The sequence below is a fragment of the Artemia sp. Qi Xiang Cuo genome, chromosome 19 (assembly GCF_049724085.1).
Source record: "Artemia sp. Qi Xiang Cuo chromosome 19, ASM4972408v1, whole genome shotgun sequence".
Lineage (NCBI taxonomy): Eukaryota > Metazoa > Arthropoda > Branchiopoda > Anostraca > Artemiidae > Artemia > Artemia sp. Qi Xiang Cuo.
Window position 1 is genome coordinate 33,698,634 of NC_142812.1, and position 14,016 is coordinate 33,712,649.

Sequence of the window (14,016 nt, forward strand, 5' to 3'; positions counted from 1 at the left end):
TCAAAAGTGATCGAAGGGCAAATAGCCCCTTCCTCAAGCCCTTTTTCCCCGAAATGCACGAGATGAAAATTTTGAGGTAGCCATTTTGTTAAAAAAAATCAAGGGTCAGATAACAAAACTCCGGGGTCAACATATGTCGTACAAACATAATATGTGTAATATGATTCGTTTCATAACTAATTAATCATTTGAAAAAAATAAGTTATTTAGAATCAATGAATCAATACATATGACAATCTGTTCAGAAGATACTGAAAAAGTAGTCAATGAAAAACATTCACGCCAAACCTTATTTCGTTTCAGACGGAAGGACAAAGCCATTCGATAAATATTTGAGGTGACTATTTTGTTAAAAATAGTTCAACCATCAGATATTAAAACTCCAGGGTCGACACAACCCCCCAGGGACCAGAGAGATGCATTGTATGCTGTGCTCTAGGGATTTATATGATTTTTATATAAGGGATACTTGTTTAAATTTCAAAGAGTATTCATTTAATTGAAAACAGGGTGTTTTAGTTCACTTTTGAAGAGTCAAAAGAAACCAAAGGTTAATTGGTTCCCCCGTACCCTTTTTCCCCAAACCTATCCGATAAAAATTTTTAGATAGCAATTTTGTTAAAAAATAGTTCAAAAATCAGATTATAAAAACTCCGAGGTTGACACAAACCCATTTCTTCACTTTGATATTGTTATTTTGATACAACTTTTGATACTTTGATGAATATTTGATTTTTTTTTAAAGCTTGATTTTGAAACAAGGAATTTTTAAAAGCTTGAAATTTTTTGCAATCAAAAACGAACAAAAATTAATTAAAAAAAACTTTCCGAAAAATAATATTTCAAAGAAAAGTAAAGGCCATTTTAAACTTAAGCTCAACAGATACAAATACCTTTTAAATTCAAACTCAAAACGACCAGAAATTACTATTAAAGAATAAATGAAACCCAAAACGAACAGAAATTAAATTAACAATCATTGCAAAAACATACAGTAAGTAATAATATAAATGAATAAATACATCTTAAAGCGAGTAATGCTTAAATTGAATATGAAAATCAAGCTTAAAACGAAAAAAAATATTTTCCTATTGAAGTATAAACGAATCCTAAATCAAACAGAACTTGAATAAACAATCAATGCAAACAAACATACAATAGATATTAATGCAAATTAATAGATAAATCTTAAAACGAGTGAAACGTAAATTGAATGCGCAAATCAAGCTGTAAACAAAAAGAAATCACTACAAACAAGAGTTTTGGTAGGGCATCCTTTTCTCACAATAAAAGACTAAAACCTGCTGTGTCCTTGGTGCTTTACTAAAAACTATACGAGTCTTTAAAAGTCTTGGGAAGTAACATCAAACTGAATATCTGATGTATAATGATATTAGTTGTTGAAATATCCATCAGTTCAAGAATTTATCTCACTGTAATTGTATTTTTGTTTTCAATGCTGTAAGAACTGGAAAAGAAAATATTTGTAACATAATTCGTTTTCAGTTAAGCGCCAATGACGCAGTAGGCTTTTGGTTTTTATTTACAGTTAGGAAAGGAGGCAGTATCCAAACACTTGTTTATAGTGAAACTATATTCGTCTTTAACAACTTTAAAAAGGGCTAATAAATTAAAATGAATATTTGATGCATAATGATATTAATTGCTGAAACCTCATCAGTTCAAAATGTTACTATAATTTTAATGTTTATTTTCAATATTAAGCACAAAAGAAACTATTTGTCATAACATTGGTTTTCAGCAAAGCGCCAATGTGAATATTGAGCGTCTGGAACAAGAGCAGAATTAGACCCCGGCTTCGCGCCAGCGGATCGACCAAACGCCGCCAACGAGAGGCCCAGTTCTCATTTTCAAAAGTATCGTCATTATGAAATGAGATTAAATCATTTCGAATGCAGTTTCCCAATTGCTATTTCTTACATCATTCGTAGTCAAGAATTTTATTTTAGTTGAATAGAACGCATTCACTACTATACAGCTTCAGTTGGATTTTGAAATTGATAGTCGACAGATTGTTTCTACAGCTGAATCGTAAGTTTGCAGAATTTTGTTTTCTTTTGCTGTTTTTAGACAAGATTTTATTGATGTTTAATGCACAGTTGTTGAACGCCTGACAGATTAAAGAAAATACAATCTTCTTTGTTAAAAAATTTACTCCCCCCCCAAAAAAAAAAAACTTCTTTTGAGACAAAATTTAGCTATAGACTAGGCTATGTACAGGGTTGGGGAATTAAAGATTGACACGGAAGTTACCCCAAAAATATGATTCATAAAAAAATTAAAAATTATTGCCAATAGGGGGGGATTGGGGGCTATCATTTTTAAACGATAATACCTCTTTTTTTTTTAATTGAAAGCAGGGATGCCAAAAAGATAATTATTTTTTTCATTTAAAGTGGAAACGGAAGAAAATGATATCAAATTCCTGGGAAATCATTGAAATATTTTTATAGACACAGGGTCCCATATTGGGACTTGATCATTGACTTGTGTATTTTGCGATTTCTCATAGGCTACTGGCCTAATTTGGCTTTTGTGTGTGCTGCCTTTTAAGTAGATTCTTTGAATCTTATTGAATGCCACGGCGAATCTAAGACTCAGTTTTCCAATAATTTGAGGTATATCTGAATAATTTATACATTTTTGTTGTTGTCATTGTACCCCTTTACTCATACCCTTAATTTTTTTTTCAAGGAACATTAAGCTGTTTAACGTTATTTTGCGTGTTTGTTTGAACCATATAGTGACCTAGTTAATTATTAAGTAAATCATTTTATTAATAGTAAAGCTGAGATGGTATCCTATAAAGGTGGTATCCAGAGGGGGGGGGGTATTACATTTAAATTATAATATCTTGAATTTTTTTTTTTGAAATCAGGAATGCCAAAAAGTTATTTTTTTTTAAATTTAAAGCAGAAACGGCATCCTATCAAGGTGGTATCCAGAGGGGGGGGGGTATTACATTTAAATGATAATATATCGAATTTTTTTTTATTGAAAGCAGGGATGCCAAAAAGTTTTTTTTTTTTTTATTTTAAATCAGATACGGTATCCTATCAAGGTGGTATCCAGAGGGGGGGGGTATTACATTTAAATGATAATATCTCGATTTTTTTTTATTGAAAGCAGGGATGCAAAAAAGTTATTTTTTTTTTTAATTTAAAGCAGAGACGGTATCCTATCAAGGTGGTAATTTTGTAAGCATTTGGAAATGTGAGCATATGAAAATCAAAGCTTAAACTCAACAACTGATACTAAGTCTCATAAAAGTGTGCTTGGATTAAAATTGACGAACTAGGAAGAAAATCTCAGCATCTTCCTGGAGCTACGTCAGTCTGCATATTATTTCATTAATTACATTTAAAACGGATGAGCTTTTCATTTTTTACATAAGAAAATAGCTGGCATTTCATTTTTCTTCTTACTGAATGAATCATTAAGTGTTTTTTGTTTCATTGTAATTGAAGTGTTCTCATGTGAAGTGTTCATCATGTATTTTTCCATTTGATAAATTTACTCCTTTTAGATTCAGTTTTGATTCAGGGGGGGGGTACTAATTTTTGACTCAGTTTTCGACTAATTCTACTGATTTTTACCTAGATTTTACTAATTTTCGACTTATTTTCGACTCGGTCAAAAATTTCGGGGGGGGGGGTTCAAACCGGGTACCCCCCCCTGGATACAGCCTTGCTTCCTACTTTCAGAGTTTCGGAGGACAAATGGACCTCAATAGTGACTGAAATAAATAAAAAAAATACTTGAAAAACCACTGTAATATTTTTGCAAGGATATCTTACGACTTAATGTTCCTTCCACATATTTATTTATTTTCCACAAGGCCAGAATACTGTACAAGTATCCACGAGCTACAATTGCCACATGGTCGCAAGCAAATGGATCACTTTCCATAAAAGAGCCCGAATGGTGAGTCAGAAAAAGGTCAAGCCAGGACGAACTATCATGACCGACATAACTGTCTAATTGAACAAGCTAGTGTAAATCATTAGCAAGAGTTCTCAAATTATTTGGTATACCTCAGGAATGACTTTAGGGATGGAATTGAAACTTTCAGAGTTTCGGGGGACAAATGAACCTCAACAGTAAATGAAATAAATAAAAAAATACATGAAAAACCACTGGAACAGTTTTGCAAGGATATATTACGACTTAATGTTCCTTCCACATATTTATTTATTTTTCACAAGGCCACATGTATCGAATAAACATGCAAAAGGATGTCCAAATAAACTAGTGTCAAATCTGGAAATTATTGGCTTCTAGTTTCAAGTTCGTATTAATAATTCACTTAGGCCTATCTAAAAAGATCATTCAAGTCACAAATTCCCTGATTTAAGGTGTTATATATACTTAAGAAGAATGAAAGGTCACCAATGTCATTAAGATACAAGTGAACAATGAGCATCAATAATACTCCGGCTTTTAAACGGTGATCTAAAACATTGTTACCCATAATTATGATTATGTCAAGTCTTTCATGCATTGAGACATTAAAGACAGAGGATAATATACAATAATGATTGCAAGACCTGCCAAAGGATTGTCCTGAAGACATAATTGCCCATGAGAGCTTATCACTCGATCAAAAAATAAGCCAAGAACAAAATGTGTGACAAGTACGAATTGCAAGGATGCAATCAGTAGACCTATTGGTTGTAATAGCTATTGGATCTATACCCCCCCCCCCAAAAAAAAACAACAACAAAAAACAAAAAAAAAATCCGATTATTACAGTTTATAGCTATTTTATGCTGGATATGTTTCATTCCTTTTTTTATTCTTGTCAAATTTATGTCAAAACGAGATAACGTAGTAGAACAAACAAAATTTTTACTCTCCTCCCCTCCCGAAATAAAGTCATGGAAGCTTTTATTCACGTTAGCCATTATATGTCCACAAATAACATGTTTAGAAGTAAATCTCCGACTTCCGGAGAGGACTTGGATCCCGGAATTATCTGTAATATTTGAGCTTCACCCAGATAGAATTTGAAACAATCCAAGAGCCAGGGTCCACTGAAGCTTTACTCCAGTCATTCCTTAATCAAAATCATCCACTGTTGGAAAAGCTTAATTTTCATAGGCAGCGCAATCGCGCTGCCTAAGTAAAGAACGATATTGGCACAATAAATTATTTGTTTTTTGTTTTCCATACCAGGACACTTCGTATCGAAGGAGTTGTCCTAGAAACTTCGAAAAGGGCTCATTCGATTGGAAATTAGAATGGCTAATGCCCTTTTTAATAGTCGAAAGTTTTGAAAGGCAGCTAACACCCCTTCCACGCCCAATATTTCCCCAAACACATCCAATCAAAATTTTGAGATAGCCATTTTATTCAGCGTAGTTGAAAGTTCTGGAAACTAGGTCTTTCAGGATAAAAATTTTTCGATAGCCATTTTGGTCAAAATAGTTAAAAGTTTTGAAATTAGGTGTTTGAGGATGATAACTCACTTAGAGCCATCGGGGCAAGGGTGGTAAGTTATGCCCTGGGGGTATAAAAGGTTTTTTATAGATATTGATGTTGTAGAAACTTCAAAAAGGGCTTATTCGATTGGAAATTAGAAGTGCTTGTGCCCTTTTTAATAGTAAAAATTGATTGGAGGATAACTAACACCCCTCTCACATCCACCATTTCCCAAAACACATTCAATCAAAATTTTGAGATAGCCATTTTGTTCGACGTTGTTAAAAAGTCTGGAAATTATGTTTTCGAGCATGACACTCCCCCCATAGCCCTCAGGGCATGGGTTGTAAGTTATGTCCTTGGGGCATTTAAGTTTTTTTTATAGAAAGCGTTGTCGTAGAAACTTCAAAAAGGGTTCGTTCGATTGGAAATCGAAAGGGCTAGTGCCCTTCTTAATAGTGGGAAGTGATTGGAGGGCAACTAAAGCTCTTTCACGCCCACCATTTCCCCAAACACATCCAATCAACACTTTGAGATAGGAATTTTCTTCAACGAAGTTGAAATTTCTGGAAATTAGGTCTTTGAGGATGACAACCCCCCCCTAGCCCTCAGGGCAAGGTTGTAAGTTATACCCTGGGGGCATATAAGGTCTTTATTGAAAGCATCATCGTAGAAACTTCAAAAGGGCTCATTTGATTGGAAATTGAAAAGGCTAGTGCCTTTTTTAATACTTAAAAGCTATTGGAGTTAAAAGCCAAACACATCCAATCAAAATTTTGAGATAACGATTTTGTTCAACGTAGTAGAAAGTTCGGGAAATTAGGTTTTTGAGGATGACAGCCCCCTCACAGCCCTCAGGGCAAGGGTTGTAATTTTTGCCCTGGGGGCATATAAGGTGTTTATAGAAAGTGTTGTCGTAGAAACTGAACAAGGGCTCATTCGATTGGAAATTGAAAGGACTAGTGCCCTTTTTAATAGTCGAGAGTGATTTGAGGGCAACTAACCCCCCTCTCACGACCACCTTTTCCCCAGACACATCCAATGAAAATGTTTCGATAGCCATTTTGGTCAACGTAGTTAAAAGTTTTAGAAATTAGGTCTTTGAGGATGATAATTCCCTCAGAGCCCTCGGGGCAACGGTTGTAAATTATGGTCTGGGGGCATATAAGGTTTTTATAAATAGTGATGTTGTAGAAACTTCAAAAAGGGCTCATTCGATTGGAAATTAGAAGGGCTTGTGCCGTTTTTGATAGTCGAAAGTGATTGGAGGATAACTAACGCCCCTCTCAAACCCACCATTTCCCCAAACACTTTCAATTAAAATTTTGAGATAGCCATTTTGTTCGACGTAGTTAAAAAATCTAGAAATTATGTTTTTGAGGATGACACTCACCCCACAGCCCTCAGGGCAGGGTTGTAAGTTATGTCCTGGGGGCATATAAGTTTTTTTTTATAAAAAGCGTTGTCGTAGAAACTTCGAAAAGGGCTCATTCGATTGGAAATCGAAAGGGCTAGTGCCCTTTTTAATAGTTGGAAGTGGTTGGAGGGCAACTAACCCCCCATTTCCACAAACACATCCAATCAACATTTTAAGATAGCAATTATCTTTAACAAAGTTGAAATTTCTGGAAATTAGGTCTTTGAGGATGACAACCCCCCCGCCAGCCCTCAGGGCAAGGGTTGTAAGTTATGCCCTGAGGGCATATAAAGTTTTTTATTGAAAGTGTCGTCGTAGAAACTTCAAAAAGGGCTCATATGATTGGAAATTGAAAGGGATAGTGCCATTTTTAATAGTCGAAAACTATTGGAGGGCAACGAATGCCCCTCTCATACTCATCATTTCTCACAACACCTGCAGTCTGAGTTTGTAGATATCCATTTTGATCAGAATAGTTGAAAGATCTGAAAGTCATGTTTTGCAGGATGACAACCCCCTCACAGCCCTAAGGGCAAGGGTTGTTATTTATGCCCTGGGGGGCATATGATATCTTTGGCAGGGATAGAATCTAAGTTGCAGGACTTTGCCATAAATCAAGTAAAGACATCCCAATAAATCGCAGAAATTAAAATTGAATTAAAGGAGTCACATAAGATAAAATTTAGATTGGAAAAGGAACTGAAACAAACCAATCTTACGTTTTCTGGTATGCCGCATCCAAATAATCCGAACTATAAACTAAGTGAGGACATTATAGTATGTATTAACAATTCTGTGCCCAACCTTTCACTATCAAATAACGAAATACAAGATGCTCTTCGACTGAGAGGACCCTCGAACCCCCGCCCAATCCTTGTTAAATTCACGACCAAAATGACTCGTGATGCTGTCCTACGTAATGCTAAACTGTTAAAAGAAATGGAATTTCAATCACCCCAGACTATACACCAGAGGAACGGGAGGCCCGAAAAGCATTAAGACCCCTGATAACCCAAGCTATAAGTGAAAACAGAGCATTGAAATTGCGTGGTACAAAAATTTACATAGACAACCAGATGTTTTCTTATGATTTTGATAAAAAAAAGGTCGTGGAGGCTGCAGAATCGGCAAATGGTCAGCAACCGACCGGAGTTGATAGTTCAAAAAGGGATTCTATTCCTCGTCGGGCCTACATACGATCCCCTTTAAGTGATAGAGACTCTTGTTCGGACATAGAAAGTAGAAACGCTAACGATAGTGATGCAACTGTATACGAAAGGCCAATGACTATCGCGGATCCCACCAAACCAGGCGGAAGCGGGATAAACGAAGGGCCAGTAAAAGGAAAAAGAACTTTAGATTCCATTATAAGCCCCAATGATGACCACAAATAAGGGAAAAGAAATGTAAGAATGAACAGTAGCTCAAAAATGGACAAAAAACCAAAAAACCGGTGTTCACAGATGCCTCACGAAAAGCCACCATTTGTGTTAACTGAATAGGACACAAGCCATATACAAAAACTGTCCTTAGTCACATGGAATATACAAGGTTTAAGAAACAAGAGAGAGTTGTGTTTAAATAACTCATTTTTGACAGCAATGGTGACATGTTTTGTAGAGACATGGTTGTTGCCAGAGGAAGATGTTATAGTGCGCGGATGCGAAGTTTTTTGAGTGGACAGGGCTACATCGCGAAACTATAGAAACTATGGAGGAATAGTTGTACTAGTAAAGAGTGACATGTTAAAAAATTTGCGTCGCCTGTCAAGTAAATCTGAAAACTTGATTTGGTTGCGCGGAAAGTTTCAGGAAAAATGGTTTATATTTGGTTTTGTATATGTGTCCCCAGAAAATAGCTCATACTGTATTGAGGATACATGGTATATATTAGAGGAAGAGTTGAGTTCAGTGAAATATCATTACCCAAGTGATTTAGTTTTTCTAGCAGGTGATTTTAACGCATATACTTCCATATAACAAGAATTAACTGTAGGTTTTGTTTCAGATGATGATGACCCTTGTGAGATGATACCTTCAGTATACCTTATCCCACGAAGTAGCCAGGATCGACAAAGAAAAATTAATTCATGGGGGAGGAAGCTGCTGGCACTGTGCGGAGGTCATGGGCTAGCGATTGGGAATGGCAGATTTGGGGAAGATGGTGATTTGGGTGAGTACACTTGCATTTCTGGACCTTGTTTTAGTTTAATAGATTATGTATTGGTGGACATGGGACTCCAGGCTATATCTCTTAATGTAAAAGTAATCCATCAGTCTGGATCTGATCATTTCCCACTTAAATTAGAATATGAGATGAAAGAATATAGACGTAGACGGTCAACAATGAATCAAAATAGGATACTGGCTAAAGATAAAGGTGAAAGAAAAAACAAGCCGAAAATTCCGCCCCGGATTTATTGCGAATGGTCGAATGAACAATGGCTATCTGTACAAGAGGCTTTTCTTAGTGAACCAGTACAAGAGGAAATGAGCCAGTTAAGGTCTGATATGGAATTACCAAAATCAGAAACAGATGAAGTAGTCGAAAGGCTTATGGGAATTGTAAGTAATGTGCTCACACCTATGAAACCAAGAAAAGAGAAAGATTTCTATGACCAAGAGTGTAAAGAAAGTAGTTCAAACCTGAATAATCTACTGCTTACAGTAAAAAGATTCTTGTGAGAGGAAGAGGAAAAAAAAATATTGCGCTAAGAGAATATAGGCAAGCAAGAAAAAAGCATAAAAAACTAATCAAAAAGAAAAAGAAAGAATACAGATTTCACCAACAAGCAGCTTTATGTAAGAGTTTTAAAGAAAGCAACAGCCAAGAGTTCTGGAATAAGTTAAAAAATATGTCATCCAATAAACAAAGAAACGATTCCCTGAAAATTCCACCACCGGAAACATGGCCATCTTATTTTCAATCACTACAGAAAGATGCAGAAAAAACGAACAACACACTAGAGGAAAGGATAAATCAAGCAGATAGCGAACAAGGACCTTTCCCTCTTAGAGAAACAGATTACACCCTCTTTGAACCCATTACCCCAGAAGAAATAAATGACTCACTGCAAAAAATGAGAGGGGGCTCAGCACCTGGACCAGACGGACTCCCAGTTAAGATATTTAAACCGATAAGGAATATCATCAACCCTGTGTTAACATCATTGTTTAACCTAGTAATATCTACGACACATTGGCCACTAGCTTGGAAGACCTCACTCGTATTTCCCCAATTTAAAAAAAGTAGCCCGGCCGGTCATGCTAACTATAGACCTATAAGTCTTTTAAACAAGGGGGGTGAAATTTCGGAAAAAAATTTGGAAAAACGGCTTGGAAAATGGATGGAGGCAAATAGTATTCTAAATGAAGAACAAAGTGGATTCAAACCAGGATATTCGACAGTGGATCAAGTATTCATTTTAAATGCAATGATACAAAAATATTCTAAAGGAAATAGTAAATTGTACGCTGAGCTTATAGACCTGCAGAAAGCGTTTGATAACGTAGATAGAATTTTGCTGTTTGAAGCTTTGAGTGAAATTGGATTACCACATCAGTTTATGAATATAATAGCTTCGATGTATTCATGGACTAAAAGTTTTGTGAAAATTCCACAACAGGGTGTCTCTTCCTCTTTTCCTGTAAGTAAGGGAGTTTTACAGGGAAGTACTCTATCTCCAAAATTATTTTGTATATTTATTAATGATATTGTGCAATTTTTCCAACGCCAATGGGCACCAACACTTCGTCTTGGAAATTTGAATCTTTCAATGTTGCTTTTCGCAGATGACATAATTTTACTGGCTGATTCTGAGGAAAATCTACAGTCTCTACTGAATAACCTAGCAGAATATCTGCAGAAAAAGAAACTGAAGGCTAATGTATCGAAAAGCAAAATATTGATATTTAACAAAAAGCAACCAGAGCTACCCCCAAGTTTTATTTGGAAGGTCAAATTTTAAAAATAGAAGAGAAAGCAACATATTTGGGCTTTACAGTAACTCGAAATGGTAAATGGACACAACATATATCAGCAACTACGACAAAAGGGAAAAATGCACTTTTCGGTATTTACAGAAGCAACGCTACAACAGGAATAAGCGATCTCAGCCTTCATAAACATATATTTATCACAAAAGTTTTACCCATACTGCATTACGGAGCAGAAATTTGGGGCTACCAGACTGCCCAAGGATTAGAAACTCTACAACTACAATACTACAAGCATGCATATGGGCTACATAAAACAACTCACTCCCTAGTACTGAAAGGTGACCTAGGCATCTACAGTTTAAAAATACGAAGAAAGATACAGATGATCAAGTTTTGGCTCAAAATCCTGAATTTACCCAAGGAAAGACTTGTTTCTGCTGCTTATAAGGATCTTCTCACCCAAAAAAGTAAAACCACTTGGACAGCACATATCAGAAAAATACTACAGGAAACAGGCTTTTCAAACGCGTGGAATGGAAGACAGGGACCACTGGACCAAGAAAACTTCATAAAGGAATTCCAAGCAAGATTGCACGACCAGGAAATTCAACTTTGGTGGACAGCTTTAGATAAGTCGAATAGTCTTACTTTATATAGAGATATAAAGCGGATTTATGGACAGGAGTCATATTTGAAGCTGAGATTACCTAGTAAGTATATGAAAACGTGGATTCAGCTTCGAGCCAATTGTCTACCAATACAAGGAAAAGAAGTTTGGAAAAATAGAGAAGGTCCGGAAACGCAGCGTACTTGTCTAAAATGTGGTGAGCATGATTTTGGGCTGGGTCATTTCCTCCTGCGATGCCGGCGGCTTTCTCATATAAGGGGGGAGGTTTTGAAAGAGGGTAATGATTGGCTACTTCGGGGGATTTTGAGTTCGGATTCACCACAAACGGTAGTAGGTGTGGTGAATTTTGCATTGAAGGGTATGAGTGTTGATTAAGAGGATAGTGATTTTAGTATGTATTCATTTTATTTATCCTTTTTCTTTTCTTTTTGTTTTGTATATGGCTGTAAAAAAAAGCTTTAATAATACATTATTATTATTATTATAAGGTGTTTGTAGAAAGAGTTGTCGTAGAAACTCCAAAAGGGCTCATTCGATTGGAAATTTAAAGGGCTAGTGCCTTTTTTAATAGTCGAAAGTGATTGGAAGGCTTGACATTTTTATAGTAAAGATTGACGTGGGTACAATGTATTATTTTTTTTTTTTTTTTTTTTGTTTAGACCACTTCGTATCGAAGGAGTTGTCTTTTGAACTTCAAAAATAGCTCATTTGATTGAAAATAGAGAGGTCTAATGCCCTTTTTAATAGTCGAAAGTGATTGGAGGGCAATTAGTCCTCCTCCGAAGTCCACCTTCCTATTTGCTCAGTAAGTTTAAAAACTAAATGATGCCTTAAGATTAAATCAAAATGCACTGTGTTAGTGCTAATTCCCAATAAGACATCTCAGCAGTATCCCAAGAACGACTGAGGGTATTATGTTCAAACTTTCGGGGCTACTTCTGCTCTTAAAATTTAACCAAATCAAAATAAACGCCCCAAAGAAAGCGTTGGGGGCGGAAGCAAGTGGATTTTGAATCTAGGGTTTGAGGAGCGTCTCTTATCTATTTAAAATTTTAGAGATCAAGAGCCCCTGTTGAATTAGGATCTATTCACGGCAATGTAGCAACATAGACCAAACCAAACCATATGTACACAGGTTATCAAAATAGCGCATCTGCACAATCTTGTGAAGCACGATAGCCCATCTACAGCTGCAGGGGTGAACCTCCAGCATTTTTAATAGGGGGGGACAAGAGGGGTCGATATCTGGATAGTCAAGGAGCATGGGATATATAATACTTTTTTTCTACACATTTTTGGGGGGCAACTAGCCTAGATCGCAGCCTAGAGTTCGCTCATTTCTTCACCGAGTCAAGAGTTAGCTCGCTTTTGCACCAAGCCAGGACATAACTCGTTTTCGCACCGGGCCATAAAAACTCGCAGATTGCTTTTGCACTGAGACCGAGAGTCCTCGGATAATGTCGGTTTAAACCAAGTACATGCAAACTTTCTTAAAAGATAGCGGTTGAGGGTGAGGGGATTTTGGGGGTGGCATACCTAATTTGTTAATCAAAAAAAAAAAAAAAAAACACATCTAACTGCCTTGCACAATTTCAGTTTTAAATGTTGCTGAAATATATCCGTGTAGAATATTGTTTGAATAATATCGGGTCTTTATCCATGAGATAGTTGGGTCAATAGCCCAAACCCAATGAAGTATACGAAACAAACATAAAGATTTTGCAGTTGTTTTTTTTTTTAAAAAAGGGGCAAAGGCACAAGGGCCCCAAGACCTTCCTTTGCGCATATGGCTGGTTCAATTACCCATAGAGACGTTATTTGCACGATATTGAAATAGCACCAGAAAAGCTATAGGGTTGTATAAAATGCGTTAAATCTTGCAGTTTTTGGTGGTAAATACGTGTTTTACGGCAAACAAAAGGTTTAAGTTTTTCAAAGTTCAGTCCCCCTGCAAAATATTTTTGAAAGTTTGTTCCTTTCTCTAGAAAAATTGGGTGTATCCCATTTGAGCGCTTTCCCATTTGAGCGCCATGGCGCGCAAATGGGAATTTCCTATTTGCGCGCCGTATTTTAATTAGTTCAGTTGTGTCCCATTTGAGCGCCAGATAATATTTTGCGTTTCCTCTTCATGTTGAAAATCGCTCTTCTCTTATCCAAGTCCGAAATTGAACTGAACTGAGCTAACAATCTTGCACCCTCTTATAACATTTACTTCGAGCGCCCATTAATCCTAATTTACGATGCAAGGTCAGGTGACCTAATTGCGTAAGCGATTGCACAACCGTTTACCCACAAAATGCAATAGGATTTAGTGTGGGAGCATATTTTTTTACCCTCTTATAACAAGTATTTAATGATGCCAGGAACAATATTTCTGGTTAGTATTAATAAGTCAGTTTGACAATGAAGAGCTCCAAGAATAAACAACTGCTAGAACACGACGGTTTCGTCTACAGATTCGATAAGCCGATTTCTGGAGGAAGAAAGAAGAGCTGGAGATGCATGAAGAAGGGATGTCTCGGGCGGTTACACACTGATTCCAGCGACGGCTCACCTCGAAAGCTTCTGGCTCTGGCGTTCCTACCTCCAGC

At 36.4% G+C, this 14,016-nt stretch overlaps 1 protein-coding gene across 1 annotated transcript in view; it reads right to left on the minus strand.

Moving 5' to 3' along the window:
• The window catches only part of LOC148940762 (kinetochore-associated protein 1-like), a 340,431-nt gene that overhangs the window by 55,837 nt on the left and 270,578 nt on the right, over positions 1-14,016 (minus strand). The window lies entirely within an intron of this gene.